The 14,092-nt window shown below is 38.7% G+C and overlaps 1 protein-coding gene across 1 annotated transcript in view; it reads left to right on the plus strand.

Moving 5' to 3' along the window:
• Positions 1-14,092, plus strand: part of cdon (cell adhesion associated, oncogene regulated) — a 55,115-nt gene that overhangs the window by 605 nt on the left and 40,418 nt on the right. The gene's annotated exons all lie outside the window — the stretch shown is intronic.

Genomic DNA, 14,092 nt, shown 5'->3' on the forward strand with positions numbered 1-14,092 from the left:
TACTTATACACTTATATACACACACTTTTATACACTTATGGAGTTTTTTTCTGGATTTTCAGACTTATTCTTGGATAAATTCGTGTGTTAACTTTTAATAGCGGTTTATTTAAAATGATAAAAAATATATATTTTAAGACGCCTACTAGTTTAAGTCAGCGTGTCAATATTATGAAATAAATAGCTAATAAAAACATTAAGTTAACATTAAGTTAGCTAATGTTGGGTAGCTAACTAGCTGCAAAACTTGTGCCCTGAAGGCTGACTTTTTGCTCAACTTATGGATTTTTATATTAATTTGATTAAATTTAGCTACATTTAGTGAACAGACTAAAACATACGTAGAGTTAACAAAGTTAGCCAGTCATATGTGTAATGTTTACGTCGAAGTCTCCGCTGAAAGGAAAAAAAAAACATTGAATAAACGTTAATAATGTTTTGCTTACATCTTTTAAGGTTAATGATGGAAAAAATAACTTTTATTAAACATATGCCTCATAGACATCAGTTAGTGTTAAAAATTGTAACATTGAATTAACGTTCATTTGAATGTTTTGAATGGTTGGGGAGCTTTTAGGAGAAAGTGTCTCTCCATAATAACAATAATATTTATTATTATTGTCTAAATGTCATTTTCTACACTGCAAGACAACAGTACAGGTTACATGAATAGCATACAACCAAGATGTACATATCTAATGGAAGAAACGTTTATAATACAAACAAAACATATAAAACAATGATGTTAAATCCATGTCAAACCAGTGCTGTTTCCATGCATTACAGATGGAAAAATGAATGCTGATTCAACATACTTTTGTTATCTGGCTCAAAACCATAAACCAGACTCAAATCCACCCTGTAACTTTTTTTAAATTAATTATGTATTAACGTGATCCAGCATTATTAAATAAACTACTAAATCTGCAGTGATTCAGAAGGAAAGTTACATGATTTTATTAAAACTGGCTGTAGGGGAAAGCCCTGCATTACCTGTGTTCATACCGGGGTAATAACCTGGATATGCCTGAAACTGAATACCTGTCTGACTCCAGAGAAGCTCTCAAACACAAGAAAAAACAAAAGCTATTAATGAAAAATGAGTAAAGCATTAGAGAGAAAGTAGCACCTGTGGGGATTTCTGTAGAGGAGAGCCTGTTGTAGCCTGCAGAACATCACTCACAACCTTTCACAACATGAAACACTGGAACACTGAAGTTCTGTCATAAATATTGGTCAGATAAAGTCAGATAAAGGTGTATTCATATGGATGATAATATCTGAAAAGTAGGAAAACGTCTGAAAAATACATATTCTAACCATTTAGGTATTCTTTAATATGTCTAGTTAATTATGTTGTATAGTTTTTACTTAACTCAGAAGCTTAAGTAAGGATTTGATTGTACAGTCTAATTGCCTGTTTACTGTACACATGATAATAAATCTCCAGAATCTTAAGCACATTCTGAAGATACAGCACATATCTAATTATTTTATCCAAACACATATCAGGTGTATCAGGTACCAGATTATAATTTATGATCCTCACCAGGTTATAAAATGTTGATGATGAGAACAAGATAGACATGTTCTGGTGATATTACTCTCACAGAACAATCATTACGTTTACATATAGTAGCGTAACCACAAAAAGTGTCATGGATCAAGCATGGTTCCTTACCATATTGAAGAATGTGCTGTATACAGTTTTTAAACTGTAAGAATGGTTCTATGTATCTCTTGACAGTATGGCCAACATATTATATATATATAACAATATATTTCTATTGCAATCATACTACAAACTGTACATACATACACTCATACTTACATGCATGTTCCGCCCATGTGTATAAACCTGCATTTGTAATTTTTTTTTATGTGTGTATATTAAATTTTTACATTGTAATTGTTAGTCTAGTTACATAAGTACTTAATTAGTTTAGGAGAGTATGAATTTCATTATAATAGTGTATTTATGACAATAAACTCTTGAATTTTGAATCTTAATTTCGCTCAATAGATATTAAATATAGATAGGAGCATTATTAAAGCCACAAAAAACTGACCAAGAACAAGAACTGCGAAAATGTATTTATTCATTTAATGCTGCTGTGATGAATTTTAGTCAGTGACAGATGCTGTAAATATGTATAGTGGAATATTTTATCACTGTTATGTAAATCTATATACTGATATTGAATTATTGTCCAGCTCTAATTCTATTTAGCATTTAAAATGATCTAATAGGCTTCCGTTTTCTGGTGCACTCTGGTTCAAAGAGGGTTCCATTATTAAAGGTACTGCTTCAGTATAGAACCATGAGATTAAATCAGAGAAGAGAACCAGTGCTTAATTGCTTATTTTACATCAAAAATATACAAAAATCCTCTTTCATTTCATATGTATACAGTATTTTATTTAAAATATGTAATAAACATTTTTGTATTTTCCATTTTCATTTTATAGAAAAATGGGTTCTTCTCTTGCTAGGAGTCAAAGAACCAATTTTATCTGAGAATTTAGGACTTTTAAACTCTTTAATACTGTTGGTTCCTGGCTTTTCTCCTTACTGGTATAATTTGGGAACAGTTCAGCTAGTTTGCATTACTTTGCATGTGCTTACTTATTAATAATTCTGTATATATATCAATATATGCCTATATATAATATATAAATGTATGTTCCATTATATTTTAAAGTTAGAGAGCAAAGAGTTTAATAGATGTAGCAGTTACTGTTAGACTCAGTAGGTTCAGTTGTGAAGTTCTGAAGAAGTTCTAAAGTATGAGAGAAGTCTGTCCCTGCTGGAGAAAGGAGAGTCATTTCTTATTATTGCTGCTGTTTGTGACTCGTATCTCCACACTAATCCCAGTGTTGAGTTCTAGTCTACAGATTAGGGCTTCTGTCAGCAGCTGTGGGCCGGGCCGGGCCGCTCGTAGTAGTCGGTGTGTGTTGGTAAACAGGCGGAGGTTGTGCCGTCAGAGCGGCGGATGTACGGGTTTCTCCTCAGGGCTGCTTTTGATGTTGCTGCTCTAAAGAGGCGTAAATGGATTCCTACATGTGGCATGTGAGAGGCTTTTGTCTGATCAGAGAGGTTAAGACAACACGGCTGCCACACAACAGAACCCAGAACCCCCCCCTACGCCCTCCGCACGGCCGCCGCACAACAGAACTCCACACCCCCTCATGCCCTCCACACACAGAGCCTTTCAAGATCCACCACAATAGCAGCTTGCGGTTGTGCTTTAGAGACATATCTACTTTAAAACACATTGTGAGGGGTAAACTTGTTAAGGAAGAGTTTCTGATGTGTATTAGTTTTAGTGTGTGTTATTAGTGTTACTCCGCAGTTCTGCCGGTTCCGTCCGGGTTGTTGTGCTGTAAAAAGCTGGGTGTGTCTGAGGAGCAGCAGGTCAGCATGTCCCGAGATAAAGCTGTAATATATCTTAACTTTAATCCAAACACGAAAGAATTCACAGAATCTGGTCTGTTCTGGATCACCTCAGATCACCTGCTGGGTGATCTGCTGGGTGCTGCTTTAGCTCTATCTCTGTGTCTCTGTTCTCTGATCTATGAAGTAAGAGGGGATGTCTCTGAACAGTGACAGCAAAACTATATACAACATGCAAATATGTCAAAAATCTATATATCTAAATAATGGACCAATAGAAATGCTCAAACTTGATTTGAAATAAAATCGGTTTGCATTAGCTTCCATTGAAATTGATTAAGCTTTTGTTTTTCTTATGTAAATTTGCAATTTTTTGGAGATACCTACATACAAACCAAGCTGAACTGCTTGAATTGTTGCACCAGGAGTGGTAGCGAGTTATCCAAAAGCAGTGTGTAAGACTGGTGGAGGAGAACATGCCAAGGTGCATGAAAACTGTGATTAAAAACCAGTGTTATTCCACCAAATATTGATTTCTGAACTCTTAAAACTTTGTGAATATGAACTTATTTTCTGAGGATTATTTGAGGTCTGAAAGCTCTGCATCTCTGCAGCTCAGCATTTGTTATTTCAGCCATTTGTCATTTTCTGCACATAAATGCTCTAAATGATAATAAATTTATTTGGAATTTGGGAAAAATGTTGTCTGTAGTTTATGGAATAAAACAACAATGTTCATTTTACGCAAACATAAACCTATAAACAGCAAAATCAGAGAAACTGATTCAGAAACTGAAGTGGTCTCTTTATTTTTCCTGTATATTAGGGATAGACATGGCTATGGTAACAATATATTTCTTAATTTTGTTCAATACAACACTATATAAATTTAAATATCATTATGAACAATATGTGGCAAATGTGTGAAATAATTCCCTTGCTCTTGAATTTCATGTTTAAATAAAATAAAACAGTATTTCTAAGCAGTGTTTTGAATGTACGGGACATTTGCTGCAAAGTGCCACATATTTGATGTGCATCATTAGCTGGGTGGTAAATGTTAGTTGTGAAAACCCTCAACTCTCAAATGTGTAGAACGTACTTTCATACAAAAAGAGCATATTTCTGTCTTCAGGACATTTTAATTGTCGTTGTTTTATAAAGGAAAGAACGCTCAGTATCAGTTCTTAAGGCTGTTATTATGTTTATTATTATTTTTATTATATTTTTATTATTAGAAAATACTTAAATTATGTTTTCACTGGAAAATTCTGAAATACTTTATGAAGAATTCCTCAGTGAAAAGAAAAATCCATTTTATCCAAATCCAATAATGATAAAAAAAAAAAAAAAAGCTTTTTCTCTTTTGCTACTTCTCTGCCACTGTAGAGTAATGATGCCCGTATGCCCGGCGGTGTGGTGGTGAGGTGCAGGCGTGTGGGGTAGAATAGGGGCGGCACTTAGAAACTGGAACAGTTACCATTCAGCCCGGAGCGGTCTTGAGTGATCGGCCCGAAACAGCCTGACACCAGGCCTCTCAGACCCGTGCAGACGAGTGCAGACGAGCGCAGATGGGCGCTTCGGAAGAAAAAACAGTTGAAACAGTTCCCTCGGCTGTGTTTGATCTTTTGATGGACGATGGCGGGGCTTTCAGGCTGCTGAGGACAGTTGGACAGTTATCAGAGGGCAGGCAGTATGATGTGCATATGTGATGAGTATATTGTTATTAGGGATACATGATATACTGATATATTGTTTGAGCATTGTCATCATTACAGTGTTTCAATAGTTACATCACATTACATATTATATTACTGTAACTGTTTTGTGAGACATTTAATTAAATGTTACAACTTCATTAAACATCCAAACATTCATTAATGAAAGTTTGATGTTTAAAAAGTCTTTAAATATTGTGTACCATATTGCCCACTTCTAGTGTAGCACTTTATTAATATTGTGACATGTTGAATTAGTGACTACTGGTAACATCTGATGGAAAATTATGGTTTTTAATGCAATTAAAAATAATTATCACATTTATTCTATCTTTTTTTCAGTATTCTGCACCCCTAAATGATCACAGTACAATTGGTTCAAGTATGGACTCTACACTGTTGTAAAATGAGAAATTACAAAAACATTGCAGTTATCCAACATGTTGTGATATTAATAATACACTTTATATGTCCAGCATTTAACTGAAACAACTGTTATATGGCCGATATAATCAGTTGCTGGCAGATACATCTTGGAAAATGTATATTTTCCTTTTGTATCAAACAGTGAAAAAGTTTTAAAAAGTTGATTATTGTGATAATGATGCTAAAATGATGTATTATGCAGCCCTAATAGTATGCATAGTTTTCCATACACTTAAAAAGTGGTGTTTGCAATTTATCTGGTCACCTGGGAAAAAAGCAAAATATCAGTGATACATGTGATGTTTTTTATGGTGTTATACTATTATATTTCTGCAATATTTCTCAGAATATTCAGATCTCAGACCGACTTACAGTTTAAACATACTTAGTAAATGAGGTGCTGTTTTTCTCCTTTGTTGCCGTTTGATTGATCTCGGGCCGCGGGTTAACGAAGAAAGAGCGCACTAATCGTCTAATCAGATGACTGCGCTACATCCTGCCGTTTCAAAGGCCTCGCCCATCAGCGTCTCTGGGCTGTAAGTAAGGGACATTAATAAATCATTAGCATGCCTGCGCTTATCATACGGGCCGGCTCTAAACACGGCCGGTGCCATTACCAGGCCTAGAATAATGTTTGGGCGATTAGCGTGTTCTGGCTAATGCTAAACACATGTGGTGCTATGGGAGGTATTTTAAGTGGCCAATTTGAACGTAGGCTTGTGTAATGTGTTCAGAGTGGCCTTTCTGCTGCTTATGATGCACGACGGCAGCACACACCCTCCGAGCCGTCGAGCTCGGGCCTGGGAAAGAACAGAACCAACTATACTGGGTGAACAAAAGTATCGGGACACCTGTTAATTCACTGTTACTGAAATCCTAAATCCTGAAATTAAGGGTATTAAAAAGAGTTTATACTCCTTTTGTTGGGGTAAATGACTCTACTGTACTAGATTAGCATTGCATTTAGCGACAAGAGAGCATCTCCATCTCATCTTTAACTCATCCTATACAGAAGTATTGGACGGAGCTCCATCATTCCGGAGAACACAGTTAGTTCCACTGCTCCACAGTTCAATACTTTTAAGGGGGCTTTATACTACTTTTATATCTCACGCCTGGCATCAGGCATGGTGCCAGCAGGTTTATGTTTGTTTATGAGCTGCAGAGAGTCCTATTATTTTGGCAATACTTCTTATATAATGTATGATGCACCCATTATGGCATATATTTGGCTCAAAATTCTTGTATTGATGCATCCTACATTAAAACGAGTGTACACCATCAAAATAAAGGAACCAAATAAATTGGTGCATTATTCATTCATAGGGTGTTCGCTTATTTTTGGCACTATAGTGAGCAATTGTAAAGAAGCAACTCGGTGTGTTAGAGACCTGGTTTGGGTACTTTTGTGTGTTTGGGTTGTGGGCAGGAGGAAATGTAAATGTGTAGTAAAAGTGAATGATGGATATACTGGTGTAACTACACGCAGCAGACTGGGCGTGTCTGCCAGAGAGAAAGAGAGAGAAAGAAAGAGCTGGGAAAGAGAGAGAAAGAGAAAGAGAGCTGGGAAAGAGAGAGAGAGGGTGCAGTGTACAGTGTATTTTGGGACTCCTCCTTGGCTCCGCTTCCTTTGCCACACAGATGTTCTGCAGCGCGCTAACCCCAGCTTCGGGCCGGGCTGGATGAAAGTGAGGCTGAGCTGCTAAATCAGTATGCGGTTGGGCTGTTTATTTGGGTTGGGCTGTGATCTCGGTTCGCCCCGCTCCAGCTGGATCAGCTGTGGGACGTACGATGACTCTGTGAAATAAGTGAGTCAAAAAAACGCGGCGGCACAATTCACACATTCCATCATATGCGGAATGCGTGCTGCCCAGATGTGCTCACGGCTCGGGCCGAAAGCATCACGGAGGCGGGTTCTGCCTATATATAGCCTGGATTAGAGGAACCACTGAACTGGAACTGCTTTGAGGAAAAGCACTGGCACACTTCTATTCTTTTTATATAATATTTTTATATGCGCTGACCAAAATGTCAAAAGTCATGAGACAGAAACTAGTATCAGGTAGTATCATTTTGATTACCATGTCCAGTGGAAGCTGTACAGGATATGTGGGTGAGGTCTTCTGCATTAAATGTGGATATGATATCTAGATTTTTGACAGAGACACTGTCATTACCTCCCTCTGTGGAAAGGAATCTTAGCCTTTTATGGAGTAAACAAAAGTATTGGGACACCTGTTTATTCACTGATTTCAATCCTGAAATCAAGGGGATTAAAAAGAGTTTATACTGCTTTTGTCGGAGTAAAATTGGCATTTCATTTAGATTAGCATTGATATGAGGAGTTATATAATATAAGGAGCTATATATAATATAATATAATATACAATATATTCCAGAGAACATAGTTCCACTGTTCCACAACTCAATGCCAGGGGCTTTTCTACCCCTCTAGCCCACACTATTATTTTGACAATGCTTCTTAAATAATGTATGATGCACCAGTGATGCCATATATATGGCCCAAAATTCTTGTATTGGTACATTCATTGGTGCATCGAACATTAATAGGAGTGTCCACAAATATTTGGATTTGAATTAAAATAAAAAAAACCCAGGCCAAATATTGGCCAAAACATTTTGCATTGGTGCATCATTCATTCCTAGGGGTGTTCACTTATTCTTGGCCCTACAGTGAGCATTTTTAGAGGAGTGTCCCGATCTGTTAGGGACCCGGATTGGGTACTGTTGGGTTGTGGGCAGGGGGAATTGTAAATCTGTAGTAAAAGTGAATGGTAGTACACACGTGACACTGTAGGTTGAAGAATGTTAAATACCCTCTACACAGCTTCAAAAATGGAACGTCCTACTTTCGGCAGAATGTCTCAATAGAGAAATGTATAAATGCAGTATCTGCAATCTCAGTCGCCACATTGTCCAGAATAATTGGTTGGAGTGGCAGAGATCCAGCTCTCAGTCACAGCACCAGTTCCTCCGTAGGTCTGGGTGGACGGGAGAGCGGCCGGCTGCCAAAGACGGCTCTGTGATTTAGAGCCGCGGCGGTGCTGACGGACGCTGGCCAGCAGCTCCAAACAGAGCAGATGGAAAATATGACCAGAAGGCTGATGGGAAGGATGGACAGGTTGGATGGAACAGGTCAAGGGGGCTGCTGAGGCTCGTTGCGAGGGGGTTGCCGAAGTTTGCAGAGGGTCAGTGTATTTGTGAGTGGACTTCTGTGAGTATATCTTCAGAGGTACGTTTTAAAAAGAGAGGACTCACACTGACTTACTTTCTAGGACCTGTTTTCTCTCCGGTGGCTGTATATCACATTATCCCAGGAAAAGCTGTAAAATTTACTGGCGTCGTTAAGGTGTAATTAAGGGCAAAGAGATTAATTAAAATAGCTGACTTCTGTTCACCTGTCCAATGATAGACTGTACAACTGTACAACCATACACTACTGTATCACTACTAAGTACTAAGTAGTCCATTAGCAGTGCTGTATGGCTAAAACAAGCTCCATTTTTATTTTATTGTCTTAGAAATGACTTTATTACTGCTGATCACTTCACTTGTCAGACCTCTAATTCTTCTCTTTACTGATAAAACTAAGACTAAGTGCAGTATTAAGCTGAGCTAAAGGTGTTGCCATGTGGGTCAGCCAGACATGACTTTTCCTGTACTAGTTTCCTCCAGTTTCCAAGAGCCTTTTAAAGGTGCTTACCACTAGCTTACTTCATCTGTAATTTCTCTAAAGAAAAACTTATACTCTAAACACAGTTACAGAGTTGTGAATGTTTTAGGTGTAGAATTCTGCATTAGAGAGTGCAGTAACACCATCTTTTCCAATACTGCTTTGCTCCAAACAAAGACTTTGTTTAAAAATTGGCATTTTATAAAATCCATTTGCAAGGCTCAGCTAAAAAAAAAACTTGTTTTTAAACAATAAAATATTTTTTTCATTTTTTTCTTATTATCATATAATTTTACAGTATACACATGTGTATATTTCACAGTATTAAAATTACTTCTCATCCTTTTCAGTTTTAGTTGATGTGTTTTCTGTTAAGGCCCTGGCACAATTTTGTACACTGGATTTTGCACCATTTTCCGATTATTGACTTTAAATGAAAAACTTAAACTGCAAAAATAAAGGGAAAAAAAGAGTGTTCTAAAACGGTAGTGTATCTGAGAAGTATAATTAGTACAGTTGCATAATCATGTTTTTTTTTTTTTTTTTTTACCTCACACAAATAGACCAGGTCATGATCATAAAAGTTTATTACCTGTAAACACGTACTTAACATTGTTTACATTACAAGCAATGTCTATTCTTAGAGCTTAGGCACTACAAAGGTAGCTCTTAAACTCCTGTGTGAATAGTGCAAACATTTAAAAAAAGTATTACCACTTATTGGAGTGCTTGTAGGAAGTACTTTTAACTTTAACTACCTTACAAATACCAAACCCAATTTATGAAAATCACTTAGCTTTAATTATGTCAATTGTGGGCTATATTCCTAGTATTACAAATACTTCAGCAATGTATAATGTACAAAGTAGTGTTATAGTTCAATATTAAAGTATTTAGTGTTACCTTTGATTTAAAGGTTTAAATAATTGATTTCACATGAAAATAATTGCTAAATGCATAGCAAACAATAGCTAAAAGCATAGCAAGACATGTAAATGAGAAATTATACAATCCTTCGTTTTTATAGTTACAAAACTAGTTATCACATTTATTTGTATATTGCAGGATATCTTGGCTTTTGTTATTATGCTGGTGGTTCCAGTCTGTCTGATCCTGCAGTCAGTTAATGTTTTTGTAGTTTGTTTGAGTTGATGAAGTTTGCGTCTGGCTCTCAGAAGATTGATTTAGGTTCACTTTACTGAGTAAAGTCCACACATTCATTCAGTGTTGATTTTAAAAGGGACTAATTCATTTCCTGAATTTGCTGAATTGCAGTTTCATTCCATGCCTTCCAGACTCACATTTAGTGCTCAATATACTGTGGAATAATATGTGTGTTTTTATATGGGACTGGCCAGTTTGGGGTAGGAACTGTATTTTAAAGGCTGCAGTGTTTATGGTTGTTTTATTCTTTTAATCAGTTTTTTGAATTGTGTATCTATTTAATACTTTAAGGTTACGTTCATACTACAGGTAAAAGTGGCCCCTTGACAGTTGGTGAGTACAACAACAATGGGTGAGGATTTCAGTGGTTGCATAATAAACTTATAGCAGACCTCATAAGTATTTTGACTGATATCTTGGTTAAACTAAATTAGAAAACCCGTAAACAACCTGCTGCTGCAGCATAAAGGAAAAACAGACACTGTAGACACTGTAACTGCTTGATAGCTCCTGTGATGCTGGAGAAGTGTTGATCTTTAGTGCAAGAGCATCAATTTAGGAAAGATCAGATCACCATGTGTCCAACTACTATTTGCAGTACATATATGACAAGTTACTTCAGAAAATAAAATGTTTTATTCTAATTGGATTGTCAAAATCGCATGATTGTTTTGACTTTAGCCACAGTTCCAGCAAGTTTGGTCCGAGTGTTCATGTCTATTTAGTGTTGGTACAGTCCGGGCAGGGGGAAGGTAGTCAAAGGTCAAAACTACAAACCCAAAATACGCTCGCATGTGATTCTTGGCGGGTGTGACTAACATTTATGAGAGCACTTAGGTTGATTGCACTTGGCCTCATTAAGAAAAGAGAAACCAAAATACAATTCCTCAGGAAGTTGCAACATGGCGTGATAGACGATTGAGCTTGCCGCCGCCAAAAACAACCGCTTGTCCAATAATTGTCCTGCAGGATCTGATGAGGCTGTGTTTTTCTCGGTATCTGGGGCGGGCAGAGAATCCTCACCCGGGGGGAAGATTTGGGGCTGAACTTGTGAACCAGACCCGTGCTGTCAGCTCCCATGGATGAAAAAAGGGGGCGTGTTCCGGAGCCTTCTGCAAAAATCATGAGAGAATTTCTGCATCTTTAGTGACTTCCTGTTTGCAAGATTAATTTCTCTGGCCTTTTCCTGAGCATGACCCTCATTACTTGTAACCCTCTTCAAATCACATAACATTTTAACCCAGCAGGGTCATGCCAAGACTTTCTATTTCTATTTCTATTTCACCTAAAAACCATAACCAAGATATGACACCGGGTCTTCCCAAAGACTCCAGAGGTTTGGCTGTTCTGGAGCCAGAAAGAAAAATTCTTACTAGGGTAAGAATTAGTATAAATTAAGCTATATTAAGGCAGATGCTTCCATGGTTGCCACCCTCCGTTTGCCAACCCTGACAAACAGCCTGTTTGTTAGCGGAGCACTGCAGCGGGTGGATCAGAGTCGCAAGGCAGTGTGGGTACTGCCGCAGAGAGCCGTGTGGTTGTGAATTCCATTTTGGGCCCAGGGCATAACAAGAACCCAGCAGAGTAAAACGGTCATTTATAGAGCTGTTTCAGAACCGCTTGAGGAGGCCTTGAGGAAACAGGAATTAATTACTGGGCCCGGTCCGAAGAAGGCCCCTCATTGTTGGACTGTTGACCCATCTGTTAAAAACAGCCGAGATTAGATTAAGATACAGGATGGGAGATTCATAATATTTATGACTCTCGGACAGACTAGCTTCCTGGTTGGTCTCCAGAAGATACCCCGTCCAGCATGTTCCTGATGCTTTTCCGCTTTTCTTTAATTCACCATCTGTAGAAGTCAAGGCCTCGGGTGCTCTCCGCTAACAGTAGCTGCCTCATGCATATGCTGTGCAAGCACAGAGCATGATAGCACTATTATTTCACTGTTTTGCTGTTGTCATGAAGCACTGTTGGTCTTGGCACCTCTGAGTGCAATACGTCACTGTGCAGATCCAGCACACACCTCCAGCGCCTCTCCGAAAACCGCTGAGTCCAGAACGTGCGAAGAGTTTAATGGTCTGACTCCTAGCCAGGGATGGAAAGTCAGATGTGGTGGTTTATTGAACTTACACCACCCAATTTGTTTTCTGATCTCGGGCAGCGAGGCGAAAACACGACCTTTGTACTCCAAGAGAGTTACAAGACAAGACAGATAAACATTTAGACAGCCTAAATAGATGCGGCTTTGGCCCGTGTTTGGACTGTGTATTTATTCCAGTGCCCTCAGATTTGTACATACAAGGCAGAGAGATGACTTTGTGTTTTGTGGGTTTTTGCCGTCTTCTGAAGGAGACCCATTTGGACTTCTTGACCTTTTTGACATAGTTTGTTTTTGTTTCATGCAGCTCATGTTTTATGCCCTGCAAAGTTCACCTTTTCCAGTGGCTTTTTCACATGGTTTGTCGTGGATTGCTTGAAAACCATTTTCTAATATTGTGGGCCACAGAATCGTAAGGTTATTAGAGCCTCATGATATATGAATTCACTGATTGGCAAGCAAGACCACGCTAATGCTGAGGCAACGATGCTAATGCCAACATGCTAACGCTGTTGATGTTTTATTGTGAGGCTGGTAGTGATGTGTGATGTGTTATCTCAGTGGTAGTGATGCTGGTCCTGATTTAGCAATACAGCATTCGGAAAAAGAAACTGCTTTACTAATCATGATGTACTCTTTTAAACATAACCATATAGCCATTTTTTTAAAGAAAGTATAGATCACATGTACTTTCAACCATTTTTGTAGCCTCTGCACAAGAGTGCATTTCAGTGAGCTCTTTTTTCTCTCTAGACCACAGATAATTCACAGATGCCTGACTGTTTGCGAGCCTCTCTCGGCATTCGCTTCTTGCAAATATGTTTGGAGACGCACTGTCATCTTGTTTTTGTTTTCCACATGATTGGAGTCGCAGCTTTTAATATATGTCTCTACCCTGGGAGTGCTTTTGGTCGGGGGCCAGGGACCTATCGGTGGGAGACTGAGCAGAGCCCGCTATGTGGCTGTATGTCCGGCCTAGTTACCACAGTGACGGACGAGGTGATGGAATCCAGAGAGATCAGGGAGAGCTGAGTTTGAGCGAGAGGTAGTGAGAAAACAGAAAGGGAGAGAGAGGAAACTTGGTTGTGCAAGGAATCACATGGAAATCTGGCTGGGCCCAACTTTTAATCAACGTGGCTGCCGTCCTGCCGAAGTCAGCGGTCACTATGATAGGCCCTAATGGAGCGGGCTTGGCTGGGTAAGTGGAGGGAGTTGAGAGAGTGGGACATTGATAGAGTAAAGGCCTGGGCTTCGTTACTTTACTTCAGCAGTTTTTGTGGGGGTTGTTTTTCTCTTTTCGCGCTAGCCGCTCTCGCTCCTAGTCTGATCCTGTGGAATGTGAGTGCTCAGCCTCCTCCTCAAGAGGAGCTGTCCAAGGCTTTGACATACTCACACATACACCCACTAACTCGTTCCTCCCTAGCCTATGATCTATGAAACAGACGCACTTGGCACCGGCTGCCAATCAGTCCGGTCTCTCAGTGGCACCCCCTCTGAGGCTTGCACAATCTCTGTCTCTCCTGCATTCCTGCTCTCCATCCAAATTACCTCCCCTCCGTGCCCGTCGTCCCTCCAGGGCTCCGGTGGAGCTGTGA

The sequence above is a fragment of the Astyanax mexicanus genome, chromosome 9, assembly GCF_023375975.1.
Source record: "Astyanax mexicanus isolate ESR-SI-001 chromosome 9, AstMex3_surface, whole genome shotgun sequence".
Lineage (NCBI taxonomy): Eukaryota > Metazoa > Chordata > Actinopteri > Characiformes > Acestrorhamphidae > Astyanax > Astyanax mexicanus.